Here is a 16,616-nt window from a genome sequence, read left to right as displayed (position 1 = left end):
ATCAAAAAGTCCCAGGAGAGTATCGAATCAAATATGGTCTGTTGCTCTACGAGAAATTAGTTGACTATGGACGACTTTTAAAACTGTGTGTGCCTCAGTCGTTCAAAAAAGAAGTTATGCGTTCTTGCCATCATGATATCACGACAGGATTGACAGGTACGCTAGCGAAAGTACAAGATCGTTCCTCTTGGTGGGCGATGGCCGAAGATATCAGTGAGTTCGTTCGCAATTGCAGGGAGTGCTAATTTCGCAAACCGGTGTACCGCAAATCGGCCGGATAAATGGAAGGGAAAAGAACCGACCACCATTTGAAACATTAGGAATGGATATCCCGGGCCCGTTCCCATTATCAAAAAGAAGAACAAACTCATCGTCGTGGCAGTTGATTACGTGATAAGATGGGCAGATACGAAGGCACTTCCTACCGCTGACGCTAACGAAGTAGTTGACTTCTTAGTAAAAGTTCCTTATTAAAACATGGGTCGCCACGCCAGTTAACAAGTGATCAAGGCCGCCGCTTTACTGCAAGAGTGACACGAAAAATGATACAGGCATAAAAAGCCAACGGATTGGTGGAACGCCGTAATCATACATTGGCAAATATTTTGTCAATGTATGATTACGGCGTATGTAAGTGCAGATCATCGAGACTGGGAATCGTAATCGATACCTTTTGTAACATTCGCATACAATACTACACGGCACGTGACCACGGGAAGAACCCAACTTTATCTCGTGTTCCAATCAGAAGCCATACCCCCAATAGATGTGGCTTCAAACGCAAACCCAAACCGGATACAACCTTAAGATTGCGATTCGTTGGAATAGGAAATTCAACTCTTGTAGCAAGCACGAGCTACCGTAGTGCAGCTGAGACAAAAGGACATCTACGACGAAAAAAAAGGGAAGCAATGGCGTACCTACCAAATGAAGAAGTACTGGTCTACAAACCTATTATGAAGGTGACCAACCTGGAGACATTTCTACATCGTTGGCTTGGACCTTATATAGTGATTAGACAGACGACGCAAAGTAATTACCGAGCTTCGTTTGGAAAAATCACCAAAAACAAACATTGCACACATCGAACGAATGAAACCTTTGATTGACATGAAGAATATCGCACCGTACACCAAAAATCAATTTACTATCAACAGCTAAAAAAGTAACTAGAATGAGCAGCCAGAAAGATGCTTAATCACAAATTCTGCGGAACCTGAAAGACTGCCAAAAGAATGCATTAGATCCTCGCACAATACGTCACACGAAAGTAACACTCCGCCGGATGTTACAAAAACGGACACATAAGGTCCGAATGTAACATCAAAGACGCAAAAAAAGCAGAAGAGGCACAAGGGGCTAGAACAGGAATTATATCCGTAGGAAGATCTGTTCGCATAGTGCAAAGAGATACAGTAATGTTAACCTAACCGTTGCTGCTACTGCTTACCGTGATGTCACGACGAACAACTTCAAAAGAAACACTCGCCTATTAAGGTGTCATTTTGAAGTCCGAAGGAGAAATAAGCCTTTTCTGATTCTGAAAGAGTAGTCATCTCTGACTTCATGTTTAATCCCTTAGAAACCGTGATCAAAACACTGTACGACGTATTTGGAAGAAGATTTAACACCATCAACTTCCGATATGACGGTCCCGATGACGAATTGAAACAACGAATAGAAGAAGAAGTCGAACAAAAAGCAGAAGCGGAAGCGAGAAACCTAAAAAAGAGCAAAGTGTTGAAATATCATTATGAGCATGTTACGGAAACCTATTTAGGTTTCTGAATCATCTTGTATTGTTTATCCCTAACCCTCGGTTGTTCTCTTCATGGGTAGGTGTCGCCTTACGGCGCTCTCTTTTCTTTCAAACTCCGTATGTAAAGGTACTCTGTCCTAATATAAGTTTGAATATTATGAACTGATTATTCTTTCCATTTGGATATCAAATAGAGAGCTAGTGTAACTTATATAAACTGTACTGAATAAGCTATCACTTATTCCAACAGGTTATGGGCCCAGAATTACAGAATCTTCCCAAAATTAATATGGCAGAAAACGGTGACATTTCAATCAAAGCAGTACAAAATGTTCCCAAGTTCGACGAATCCAATTACCGTGAATGGCATTTTTAATTGGATCTGGTGTTGAAACTGTTGGATCTTTCAATGATTGTGTCAGGATATGAAGTGCGACCAGAAGAGGTATTTACCTTTTTTTTACCTTCGCAATTGAAACTATTTCTGCGAGTAACACAATTTTGAATACAATGTCTTACATTTCAACTGTCACTGACAATCACACAGTTTAGAAGTACAATTCTGGTTTATTTACACCTTTTCAGTTTTACGATTCTCAACTGTCACTGTCAATTACACAGTTCAAAATTTACATTGCTAACTCAAAATGGCAAATGAAATCACAGTAACTACACATAATTTCTTGTTTATAGTGTGTTATTAGACCTATGATGGTGACCAAATCACAAACGAAGCAGTTATCAATAGTTGGATCAAGAAAGACATTACAGCCCGAAACTGCATATTCAGTACGTTAACAAGAGAAATGAAAAAAAAACTTTTACACTCCTGGTTTGACTGCAGCCGATATGTGGAAAAAGTTGAATAATCAATATGAGATCAACACTGTGGAACAGATACATCTCATTTGGCAAAATTTCTATGATTTCAACTTCACACAAGGTATTTACAATTTAAAGTTATTGATACACATCTTGCACTTCATATAAACCTCTTCCAACAGGTGAAGACATGCGAACACATCTACAAAAACTATCAACATGTGTAAATAGACTGAGGTAACGAAACCTAGTCATCGAAGAAATTCAAGTCGTTAGCAAAGCTCTAGCTACCTTACCTGAGAGATTTAGAGTAGTGAGATTAGTCTGGTCAAGTGTTCCGGTACACGAGCGCACACTAGAAAACCTACTTCAACGTTTATTGAATGAAGAAAACGTGATGGATTCTTACTCAAAACAAGAAACAAGTAATGACGAAGAATTCGAGCCCTTAATGGAAGCAGAGGAGGTTATGGTCGTGGTAATTACCGAGGAGGACATTTTGGAATAAGAGGAGGATTCATCAACAAATATGGAAGACATAATCACCAGTCTCTACCGAATTATAATGACACTCGACCAAGATGCAACTACTGCAAGATCCGGGGCCATGAAAAGAAAGAGTTAAGAAAAAGAGAGCAGAAAAAGTGAAAAGCAATGAAGAATGGGGCATGGCATCACCATCTTCATTTGATCCCAGGAGTATCTTTGCCTTCTTTGCCGATTCGGGAGCAACCAGACACATGTCAGATCAAAAAAGTGTTTTCTCAACTATTACACCAATTGAAGAAGGAAAATGGTCTGTGTCAGGTAAACGACATACTAAACACACGATGTCTAAGTGGATGTTTTTTTATTCTTTCTTGCTCTCTTTCACAAGGCATTGGCGATACAAAACTAAACGTACTGGGCAAAGGAGGCATCAACGTAACCATAGAATTGGACCAAATAATAACGCATTCAACTATTAAAGACGCACTATACGTCCCAGAACTAGGAACAAGCCTTTTTTCAATAGGCGCAGCTGCCAATAATGGAATAGAAGCTGTTGGAGAACGTCGTCGTTCTAGATTTGGTCGCCCCTTAAAACCAAGTTGGCGAATGCGCAGCGAATGCGATGGATGCAATGGAAACGAATTCAGAAAATATCTTGCGGAAAAAGGGATTAGACACGAAAGCAGCGCCCCGTACAACCAATCTCAAAATGGTGTTTCAGAAAGGACCAACCGTACAATACAAAACTCAGCCCCAAGCATGTTAATCTCAAGTGGACTTCAACCAGAACTATGGGCAGCAGCAACATCTTATTCTACCTACATTCACAATCGCGTTCTATCTCTTACTAGAAAAATGACACCTCATTAAGCATGGACTAAAAAGAAACCAAACCTTTCTAACTTACGGATTTTCGGCTCCAAAACCTTTGTACGTATTCCAACCAGCACGAAACTTGATGCAAAAAGCCAAGAAGGAGTTTTTCTAGGACAAAGCCATACACAAAATGCTGCCCGCATCCTTATCCTTGCCACCAGAAAAGTCATCACAAGCAATAATTTCAAGGTAGATGAACAAATAATCTGCAGCAACCTGAATGAAAAATCTCCTTCTTCAATAATGGGACAGTCTAGGAACAACGAAATCTTTCTTTTGATGCCCCCTTCCAATACAGCTGAAACAAATGATATTCAAGTAGCAGAAAACAACGAAAGCGAAACTCCACAAGCAGAACCGAGGCTATGATGCAGTTAGATATCAAAACGGCGTTCTTAAATGGTGACTTAGATGAAGAAATTTACATGATCCAACCTGAAGGATTTGTTATCCCAGGAAGAGAAAAGGACGTATGCCGTTTAAAGAAAAGCCTGTACGGACTCAAACAAGCCTCACGAGCTTGGAGCAAAAAATTTAATGAATTCCTGTTATTATTCGGATTCACCAGAAGCAAAGCGGATGCATTGGTCTATTTTCGCCACAACCAACCAAGTAAAAAAAGCCAAGAGTTTACGGTCTTCATTTGTTACGACGGACGAGACGACGGAATCATACTTAGCAATATTCCCAAAGTTCTCACAGACATACTGGATCACCTTGGAAAAGAATTTGAGATAAGATCAATGCCAGCAAACCGGTTTGTTGGAATAGATATAACCAGAGATCGCACTAACCGAACAATTCATTTATCTCAATCAAGCTCTTGGAGTACATCAAGCAAATACTTAAAAAATTTAATATGCTCAACTGTAATCCTCTCACAATTCCAGAGGACCCCTGTTGCAAACTTGCACCCGGAATGTGTCCACAAAACGAAGAGGAAACAGCATCAATGTCCAATATATCCTACAGAGAGTTAGTTGGATGCCTTACACACATCTCACATATCACACGCCCTGACATCGCACAAGCTCTTGGACAAGTTGCCCAATACGTCCAAAAGCCTGGAAAAGAACACTGGAAAGCAGCCAAAAGAATTCTAGCGTATCTCAAGAAAACTGAACTTTGGAATCCGATTTCGTGGGGAAGTAGTCTACTAGTCGGATACTGTGATTCCGACTATGCAGGTGACTTAGAGACTCGTCGGTCAACCTCGGGCTCGATATTTATTTTCCTAGGAGGTTCATGGTTCAGTCGACGTCAAACGTGTGTAGCTTTATCCACAACTGAAGCGGAATTCATGGCAGCGGCAGAAGCTACAAAAGAAGCGATATGGCTGCAACGACTGTTAATGGAGCTGGGGTGGCCAGAAAGAACCACAGAACTTAGATGCGACAATCAAGGAGCAATCACGCTAATAAAAAATCCCCTATTCCATCAACGGACAAAACACATGGACGTGAGATTCTTCTTCATCAGGGATGCAGAAGATCAAAAGAAAATCAACATCTCCTATATTAATAGCAATGAGCAATTAGCAGATATCTTTACCAAAGCGCTAGCTTATTCTAGTTTCAGTAAATTCTGTGAATTGTTGAACATTGTGGAAATTCCACAATAGATGCTCATAATGAGAGGAGGTGTTGAAATATCATTATCCATCGTTTACGCGTTGGACGTGAACTCCTCTCTGATTAACGAGACGCTTTGGGAAACAAAAGCAACCTCGAACGCAGTTGAAGAACTACAAAACGCTTTTTAAAAACTGGAACGTGAAGCATGGAAAATAGACCACAATATTGAGGGAATTATCCAAGAATTCGAAAAGCATGAAATAGCCAAAGCATTTCATCAAGAAGACTTTCAAGTGTTTTTTTGGTCTAAATAAACTTTGATTAAAACAGGGACCTAACCGTGTTCTAAAATTGAAACAAAAACAAAGAAAATAACGGTTATGGTTTACCCCAGGATGGTTTATTTTCAGCTTAATATCAAAAGAATGAATAACAATATGCCATTAATTAATCATATTTATGTTAGTTTCTTAAATAATTTGCAAGCATTATTTAAATACAATTCGAAATCCGACTTGTCACCAGCTGGTCACTGAATCCGCGGTTGACTCCAACAGTATTCTTCCCAACCTTTTATAACGCCGAGTGGTTTCGGAACAGCTTTTCAACAGTACTTTCATCGGAATTGGCGCTATCCTCTCGCAACGTGTTTTCCACTTCAGCAGCCTGGAATGGAGAGGCCCTCTGTGTCCAGAAATGTCTTCCAATTGGCGATAATTATTGTGCATTCCGTAAAAGAACGAAGCTTGAATTTTGGCGATGTTCAAATGTCAGCCTCATCAAACTTCGTCGTCACTAGCTTGCAGATATTAAACGTTTGGGTTAGCTTGAATTTTGTGAGGTAGCGTCAGTGGCTTAAAATTTAATCGACGCAACCTATGAAACCGTGTGTAGCTTACGAGAATCAAGCCGTTGAAATTAACGTTAGCTGAAAAAAAATAGAGTTAAGAAATATATATGAATTAGCATTTTAAATATTCAAAACAAGAGTTAGGTATGATAGGATTTTAATTTCAAATTATTAAATCCCCATGAAAAATTATTTCATACTGAAGTTAAAGTTAAAACTTTAGAAATTTATCAGAATTTGTTTGTTTATGTTTGATGGAATACTAGCTTACTTTAATTTTTCGACTTAATCTTTATTTCTATTTTATTATTTAATTCTTCTTTTCTTAATCTTGTTTTAAAGTATTATAAACATTATTTAACGTTTATTCTATCGTAAAAAAATGATGGTTAAAATATGTGTTGAATGGTCCAGTGGTAGAACATCCGACTGTCGTTCGGGAGACCCCATTCTATTCCAGCCACAGTATTCTGTTTTTCCCTATACCAAATTTAAGTAGGCTCCCTTGGATTTCCACCGGCAGCTTTCGGGGCTGTCTTGTAATATTCAGTTGGTACCTGATAGACATCCAACCCTGAGGTCGGGCAGTTCCACAGGATGTCCGTAAGATGTTACCCGTATCCGAGTTGGATACACTTAGGACGTCAATGTGACCGACGTGTTCTGAGACACCCTAAAATCCATATCAAATAACATAGATAACCATAAGTTCAATTAAGCAAATTATAATATCATATTACCTGTCGAGCAGCACATATACACGTAACAGGCGCCGTAAGGTTCACTTGGGCTACGACGTTAATTTAGACAGGCTAAACAGTAACCTTATTGTACTAGGTGTGTGTTGCCCTCTACGTAAATAATCGACATGAATAGGTATAACAACCCATACGTACAAATAAAATCGTCAAACCAGTTAATAAAGGGATCTTCATTGTAAAATGGGAAAATGAAAAAGGATGTTACAGTTTATACTTATTACACAAACACTGACACAGACATTACACCAAAGATTATACAAAATAACACATAACATAATATTTACACACACACAATATACGCGAACGGAAGCCAGATCACGCATTGCTCCTTCTTAAGAACTTACGCGAGGGAGGCCAGCTGACAGCAGAGCCCCCTCTTAACGTCCTATCGGATATCGGGCCAAATCCCGATCCCTTCTCTAATTAAAAGAGAGGGGATCGACTCAGGTTCAACCTGACCTCTAGGGGTAGAAAGACAGCAATAAGGAAAAACAAGCAAGGTAATAGAGTCTGACAAAAGATGGCACCACTTGCAATACAGACAAAAGAGAGAAACAGTTGCAGCAAGCATGCAATGGAATCGTTATTCTCTGATAAGTGAGGATCTATCTTGCTTTTTCCTAGGAACACTAATTCTGTCATCCATTTGGGATACAGGAGAACGGATCCATATTTTTTTCATTTTCAAGCTCAACATCTTCCAAGGAACACCACACTCGCAAAGACTCACAAGCAGATTTGATATTACAATCTTGAATGTAAAAATTATGTGCTAAAATGACGCTACGGCTGTTTTTTTATAATGTTTAGCGTGTGCAAAAGTGGTTTGCATTTTGAATAATTCATAGTCTACTACCGCTACATAATAGATAACAGAAAATCTAATTTGTATTCTTTAAATGTTGAGTAATAAAAAAATATATAAAAAAAGTTATTTGATGCATATAAAATTCGTATATTCGTAATAAGTTAGTTTCTTGTTTGAAAATTAAACACTAAAGCTGATGATGAACACATGACGCCTTTTTCTTAACGCTTGGACCCATGCCATTTTCAACGACTGATGGAAATCTTTGACAACCAAACTTTGGTATTATGCTGTGACGAACATTTTAATTTGCTGTTATCAAAAACCTTTCAGAATTTATGAAAACGTCTATGAACGTATACGGCTTATGTCACCAAATGTGCCATCTTTCGTTTACTTTAAAATTTGAACATTTTCATGACGTTTAAAGTTCAAACATTTGTATATATAGTCTATATAGACATTCAGTACAATAGTCTATTTACATATTGTAAAACACGATAACTGAAGATTTACGCTTTTGAAGATACATTTCGCTCCATGTTTACGTTAAATTCTTGTTGTTTGGCCGAAGCCAGAACACAGAGCTTCGATTACGAGGACGAAGTCTCTCACGGCAACGTTCGGTCGGTTTGCCTGCCATTTTCTTGTTTCCCTCAGATGTGGAACGTGCTCACGTAACCATCTACTCCAAAAATGTTGGAAGCTGGCTTGGCTTTGAAAAAATTGTTTCATGGTGACGTCCACATGTTCCAAATCTGACAGCTGAAGGGGAAGGTAGGTACGAGCTCCATCATACAAGTGATTGGGTGTCAACGGATCAGCGTCTTCTGGGTCCATATTGAGATGTGTCAGTGGTCGTGCATTTAGAAGAGCTGACACTTCAGCGACGACGTTTCGTAGGACTCGATAGGTGACGAGACGATTACCGATGCTTCGTTGCTCGTTTGCAAGACTGTACGATTCTCTTCCATACCCTACCAAAATGAGATCCATTTGAGGGAGTAAAAATACCATTCGATGTGTCAGCAGCCTAAACAACCTTAATTTCTTCAGATCATTTCATCAGATCCACCAGACTTGACGAAGTTCTTGTTCGGCTGCGACAAAGTTTGTTCCATTGTCGCTGTAGGCCACCTTCAGTTTTCTCCCACGCTGGTAAACCGAGAGAAGCCGAGGAAAATTTTTTCCATGCTGATTCCGACTGCTACTTCCAAGTGGACGGCTCGCATTGTCAAGCCCGTAAACAGACACATCCAGCGTTTTCCGGATCTTCTACCTCTTCCACCAACCCGTACTGTCAGAGGTCACGAGACGGATTCGTGTCGGATGGGAGTAAGGTAAAAGAGCGAATTGGGACACAGGCCCGACTCCTGCTAATTTGGGACAACATATGCACATATCTTCGCTTCACGAATCGCATACCAATAATGGTTCTATTGGGACATCTTATAGGGGAATTATAAACTAAAAGCGGGGTTATACAATTTGTCCAAAGGGCAAATTATAAAACGTAACAATACCCGAGAAAACGATAATTGAAATCTGTGCGTATTGCTTGCGGGCGAATAACGTATACAGTGCACTACTTATAAGTTGACACCTAGACGACACAGGAAATATATAAGGTAAAATTGAAGAAACCCATTAACTAATTATATCAAACCGTAGAGAAAGTTAAGGACTACAAATTAAGTACAAGTCTGTCCCATTAAATACTAATTTTATGCCAATGTCAACAATAAGAAAAAAAAAACCATTCTTGCTAATTTGGGACAGCCGACGCTAATTTGGGACACAGATATTTTCGAAAAAAACAAAACACATTTTTTTTCAAGAGTTTTACATCAATCGATGCAGAATTCAAAAAGAAATCGATTGATGTGGGATATCTTTACGTTTTTTTTGTATCCTTTTGGTAGAAATTGCAAAAAAATACTTTGAGGACTTAGATTCTAGTCTGGCTTCATCCACGCAGCTTTTTTTTTTATTAACTTACATCCCTTCACATTTTTTTTCGTAACTTCAGAGCTAACATACTCTTTGTAATTTTAAAGGTAATTTGGTATTTTTTGTCTCATCTTATGAGATAGTAAACAAGAATTTCTTAGGAAACTGTTGTCCCTTGTTAGGACACTAGCTTTTTTCCAAATGTTTCTGGAATTCCAGTAGTTTTTCACGCTTTTCATGGTCTTTTTACTTTTCCTAATAGAAATTTACAAATAGGTTATTATGTTTAAGTAAAAATATTTTTAAAAACTGTTTTCCCCTTCCGGTCAAAGTCCCATTTGTTTACGCTTTACGTAAAAGCACTAATTTGGGACATTGTTTGCGAAGAAAATGGGATGGCGGGATTTTTTTCTCGAAAACTCCCGAGGTAGCCCAGCGGATGAATGCTTGGCTAGGGAGACGAAGGTCTGAGGTTCCATCCTCACCATCGATGATAAATTGCTTGTTTATTAATTCGTCCAATGAATTTATGTAGCGTGAAAGATGTGCGTCTACCACGTCAAATAAACTCTAAAAAAAGTAACATTTCCGCTTGCATTTTGGGTTTTGTTTCAAATATTGTTTATAAATACAAACTTACCAACAACAGTTAGATGGCTCAGTGATAAAGCGCTAGCCTTACGATCGTAAGGACTGAAGTTCAATCCCAGGCAGTGGTTAAATGTTAATACTTGTTTGATAAAAGGATAGGAAGCTGCATTACCAGTAAACATATGCTGACTAACAAAAATAAATTTTAATGAGTTTTTAATTTTTCTGTTTCAAAGATGGCTTACACTACAGAGGATCTAGAGAATGCGGTCGCAACCTACATCCATACATTATAACATGATTTTCACAAAATATTCAACAGCCGTGTAGAAAAAACTTAAACAAATCTATTGGTACCAATATTGTTGATATTGCTTTAGTTTCAGGTGTTCTTAGCGATTTCAAAAATATCTCACCAAATAGGAAAATTTCAAAAATGAGGATAAGAAAAATTAAATGTGGTTTCAACGCGGTATAGATCCACCACCCTTTATGTCAGCAACCCAACGTCCTACAGCTATGCCATGGTTAACATAACCTGACAGAGAAGCAAAGCGCTTTATTTAGCATGTAGTCTGCTGTCCCAAATTAGCGTCACGGGAGCTTATGTAAAAAACATAAGACTTGCAATCACCGATTAGATGAATATTATAACATGATTTTCATAAAATATTCGACAGCCATGTAAAGAAAACTTTAAAGAATCTATTGAGCGTAATATTTTGATATTGTGTTAGTGTAAAGGTCATTTTTACTGATTTCAAAATATCTTACCAAAAAGGGAAAAATGAGGAAAACGAAACTTAAAAATAGTGTGTTGACAGTATAGAACCAGAGTTCTTCGTGGTTGCAAGCGTACGTCTTGGTACAACTATGCCATGGTTAACAAAACATTTTTGAAAAGCACAACATGTCTTTCTTTATGTAGTCTGCTGTCCCAAATTAGCGTCACGGGAGCTTATGTAAAACACATAAGAATTGCAATCATCGATTAGATGCATATTTTCACATGATTTTCATATGAAATTCAATAGCCATGTAGAGAAAACTTAAACGAATCTATCGATCCTAATATTGTTGATATTGTAGTGGTGTAAGGTATCTTAAGTGATTTTAAAAAATCTTACAAAAAAGGGGAAAATGAGGAAAGGAGGATTAAAAAATTAAAAATAGTGACTTGACAGTATAGAACCATTAACCTTTTGGTATGGCAACCGAACGTCTTACGACTATGCCATGGTTCACACAAAGTAGTTCAAAAGCATAACATGTCGTTCTGTATGTAGTCTGCTGTCCCAAATTAGCGTCACGGGAGCTTATGGAAAATGGATAAGAATTACAATCAGCCATTAGATAAATATTCTCACATGATTTTCATAAAATATTCAACAGCCATGTAAAGGAAACTTAAACGAATCTATTGATACCAGTATTGATGATATTGCTTTAGTATAAGGTGTACTAAGTGATTTCAAAATATCTCACCAAATTGTAAAAAATTACAAAATAGAGAAAAAAATATATACATAGTTCCCATAGAGTATAGATCCGTCAGCCTTTAGGTTGGCAATCCAACATCGTACGGTCATGCCATGCTGAATAAAAATTTCTTGAAAAGCATAACATGTGTCTTAAAACGTAGTCTGCTGTCCCAAATTAGTGTCGTGGGAGCTTATGTAAAAAACATAAGAATTGCGATCACTGATTAGATAAATATTGTGACATGATTTTCACAAAATATTCAACATCCATGCAGAGAAAACTAAAACAAATCAATTGGCACCAATATTATTGATATATCTTTAGTTTAAGGTGTTCTTAGTGATTTCAAAAATATCTCACCAAATAGGAAAATTTCAAAAACGAGAATAAAAAAATTAAGTGTGGTGCCAATGCGGTATAGATCCATCAACCTTTATGTCAGTAACCCACCGTCGTACAGCTAAGCCATGGTTAACACAACTTGACAGAAAAGCCTAGCATGTCATTTAGTATGTAGTCTGCTGTCCCAAATTAGCGTCATGGGGGCTTATGTGAAAAACATAAAAATTGCAATTACCGACTAGATGCATATTTTCACATGATTTTCATAAAATATTCAACAGCCATGTAGAGAAAACTTAACCGAATCTATTGATCCTAATTTTATTGATATTGAAGTAGTGTGAGATATCTTTAGTGATTTCAAAATATCTCATAAAAAAAGGAAAAATAAGGTAATGAGGAAGACGAAAATTAAAAATAGTGTGTTGCCAGTATAGAACAATTGTCCTTCAGGGTGGCAATCGAACGTCTTACGACTACGGCATGGTTAACAAAATGTAGTTAAAAAGCATAACATATCTTTTTGTATGTAGTCTGCTGTCCCAAATTAGCGTCATGGGGCCTTATGTGAACAACATAAAAATTGCAATCACCGATTAGATGGATATTTCCATATGATTTCTATAAAATATTCAATAGCCATGTAGAGAAAACTTAAACGAATCTATTGATCCTAATATTATTGATATTGTAGAGGTGTGAGGTATCTTTAGTGATTTTTAAAAAATCTCGCAAAAAAGGGAAATGAGCAATTAGGAAAAAGAAACTTAGAAATAGTGCCTTGACAGTATCGAACCACTAACCTTTGGAATCGCAATCGAACGTCTTACGACTATGCCACGGTTAATAAAGTATTTTTAAAAAGCATAACATGTGTTTTTGTATGTAGTCTGCTGTCCCAAATTAGCGTCATGGGGCCTTATGGGAAAAATATAAAAATTGTAATTACCAATTAGATGCATATTTTCACATGATTTTCATAAAATATTCAACAGCCATGTAGAGAAAACTTAAACGTATCTAATGATTATAATATTATTGATATTTTTGTAGTGCGATGTATCGTTAGTGACTTTTAAAATATCTCAAAAAAAAAGGAAAAATGAGGAAAATGAAACTTAAAAATAGTTTGTGGACAGTATAGAACCATTATCCTTCAGAGTGGCAATCGAACGTCTTACGACTATGCCCCGGTTAACAAAATATTATTAAAAAGCATAACATGTCGTTTTGTTTGTAGTCTGCTGTCCCAAATTAGCGTCATGGGGCCTTATGTGAAAAACATAAAAATTGCAAATACCGATTAGATAAATATTTTCACATGATTTTCATAAAATATTTAACAGCCATGTAGAGAAAGCTTAAACGTATCTATTGATCCTAATATTATTGATATTGTAGTAGTGTGAGGTATTTTTAGTGATTTCAAAATATCTCACAAAAAAGGGAAAAATGAGGAAATGAGGAAAACGAAACTTACAAATAGTGCCTTGACAGTATAGAACCACTAACCTTTACGGTGGCAATCGAACGTCTTACGACTCTTCCATGGTTCACAGAAAATAACTAAAATGCTTAACAGGTCTTTTTTTATGTAGTCTGCTGTCCCAAATTAGCGTCACGGGAGCTTACGTAAAAAATATAAGAATTAAAATCACCCATTATATAAATATTTTCATATGATTTTCATAAAATATTTAACAGCCATGTAGAGGAAACTTAAACGAATCTATTTATACCAGTATTGATGATATTGCTTTAGTTTAAGATGTTTTTATTGATTTTAAAATATCTCATCAAATACGAAAAAATTCAAAAATAAGAAAATACAAGTTGTTGTATAGTTTCCATACGGTATAGAACCATTAGCCTTTTGGTTGGCAATTCAACATCTTACGATCATGCCATGGTTAGTGTAAAATTATTGAAAAGCATAACATGTCTACTTGTATGTAGTCTACTGTCCCAAATTAGCGTCACGGGGGCTTATGTAAAAAATATAAGAATTTAAATCATTGGTTAGATGAATATTGTCATATGATTTTCATAAAATATTTAACAGCCCTGTGGAGAACATTTAAACGAATCTATTAATACCAAGATTTGTTGATATTGCGTTTGTTTAAAGTGTCTTTGGCGATTGCATAAAATCTCACAAAATAAGATTAAAAATTACAAGTAATAAAAATATATTTGCACAAGAGCCCCAACTGGTATTGAACCACCAACCTTCGAGTTGGTGTTCCAACACCGTACGACTATGCCACTGTTGATTGATAATAGAAACACAACCTACCAACGTTATTTAGTTTATTGTCTGATGTCCCAAATTAGTGCCATGGGAGCTTATGTAAAAAATATGAAAATTGCCATCACAGGTTAGATGAATATTGTAAGCTGGCTAAGGTGATGAAGTTTCTGATTTATAACCGGAATTTAGGCGAACCCAGGGAAGTAATAATAATTGGAAAAATGTTAGCTTTGGATGATTAAAATGAATTAACAATCTCTCTTGAAAAAAAAATTTCGTATGGTTAAAAAAAGTGAGCTGAAATATATAAGCAATGAAATACATTCAGTCACTATGTAGGGTTGAACCACCGACTTTCAAACTTGCACGCCAAAACCCTATGACTGTGCTATGAACGTTTTGTAATTTTTGGTATACAACTTATACAAATCAATATAGTCTGCTGTCCAGATTTAGCGTCATGGGAACTTATGGGAAAATAGACTAAAATCAGTCAGCAATTAAATGAATAGTATATGTCTACGTTAGTAAGAAATTTTAACGCATTGTTACGAAACAGTCGACGAACATTCTTACGGCGATATTTGGTAGGATAGGGCAAGTTAAAAACAATTTTTTTCGGTTTAAAATTTCGGACATTACGGCGTGTTTACGGGAAGTGCTTATGCTTTTTTCTCGAAAATTTGAATCACATTTATTTTTCGTTTTTACCGTGGAACCTATAACCTATTGGCTACTTAAAGAGCGAAGTGTTTAATACAATTTTAAAAATCCATATTTTATGTTTTTAAGGTGAATTTCAATTGCAAGTTACCAGGCCTGAAAAATGAAGTCTCGTTTTGACAGCTCATTGTTTTGGTTGTTGAAACATAAATTTCGCAATAAATTTCTATTGCACCCTCAGTAATGTCATAGGCAATTCTATTCAGAATCAAAAACTGAATCGAATGAGATAATTATTTTTTAAAAATATGTCTGTCCGGATTTAGCAGAAGTGTCCAATGAATTAGGGTTTTTGTCCGAAATTAGCAGATCGGCTTTACACGCATTCCCCATAAGAAAGGCTGTTAGCCTAAACGCTGTCCCAATTCGCTCTTTTACCTTAGTTCAAATTCTTACGTAAGGCATAAATTTCTTCTGCGAATGACAATTCTTGAGCACGTTTGATGCGCAACACTAGCGACGTTAACATTTCTTCAACCGTCAGCTCTCTAACAGTTAGATTGCCGCCACTATTCTACCTCGAGTGTTCTGGGCGAATCTCGACTCCAGGCCAGAATTCGCTGGATTTTTCACACAATAGAAAAACGGGTTGTACATCGATCGATTACGTGATTTTCATCTTCGGTTTTGACGACCAAAAATCCAGATTCCGTTCACGTCCAATTCTTCTGTCTCTGTAATCTTTTACCAACTGTACCAATTCCAATGGAAGAAGACTCAAAAATTGCGGTCACTTGTGGAATTGGACCAACTCATCGACGTCCTTTGGGTGAATGCCACAATTGCAGAGATCTGCGGGATTTGAAACTCAAGAAACATTGTGCCATTGACGATGATCTGTGTTTCGAAGAATTTTACCAATATGATTCTTTACGAAGACTTCGAATTGGCAGTTCTTCGAGTGAATCCAATATAGCACAGTTTGTGATATGTATGGAAGGTTACTTGCCGTAGATCGATTTCGAGCTCCTAACAAATTATGAGAGCTATATTTAGACCCTCTGCCAACGAGCAGCTTCAAGCTGGGAATCGTGAGATTTTGTTTTTCGGGTAATGTGTATTTTTGACATGATATATGACACATTTATTGGCTGGTACCAAATATTATTGTAGGTTGCGGGACTGGTTGGACGGTCGAAGGCTCCAAGAGAGGTTGGATACCAAGGAGGAACTAAACTAAAATGCTCTTGTAAGCAGGGCACAGCTTTTAGATAAGGAATAGTCCTGGCCGTGACCTACATACGCGTCAACACGGCAAAATGTTGGTCCGTGTAAAATAACCACCGGAGTCGAGTAGGTAGTTTTCTCAGCTTGCTAAAATCATATGGTAACAAG

The sequence above is a fragment of the Daphnia carinata genome, chromosome 2 (assembly GCF_022539665.2).
Source record: "Daphnia carinata strain CSIRO-1 chromosome 2, CSIRO_AGI_Dcar_HiC_V3, whole genome shotgun sequence".
Taxonomy (NCBI): Eukaryota; Metazoa; Arthropoda; class Branchiopoda; order Diplostraca; family Daphniidae; genus Daphnia; species Daphnia carinata.
The sequence above is the reverse complement of the archived record's forward strand: the minus strand, read 5'-3'. Positions refer to the sequence as shown.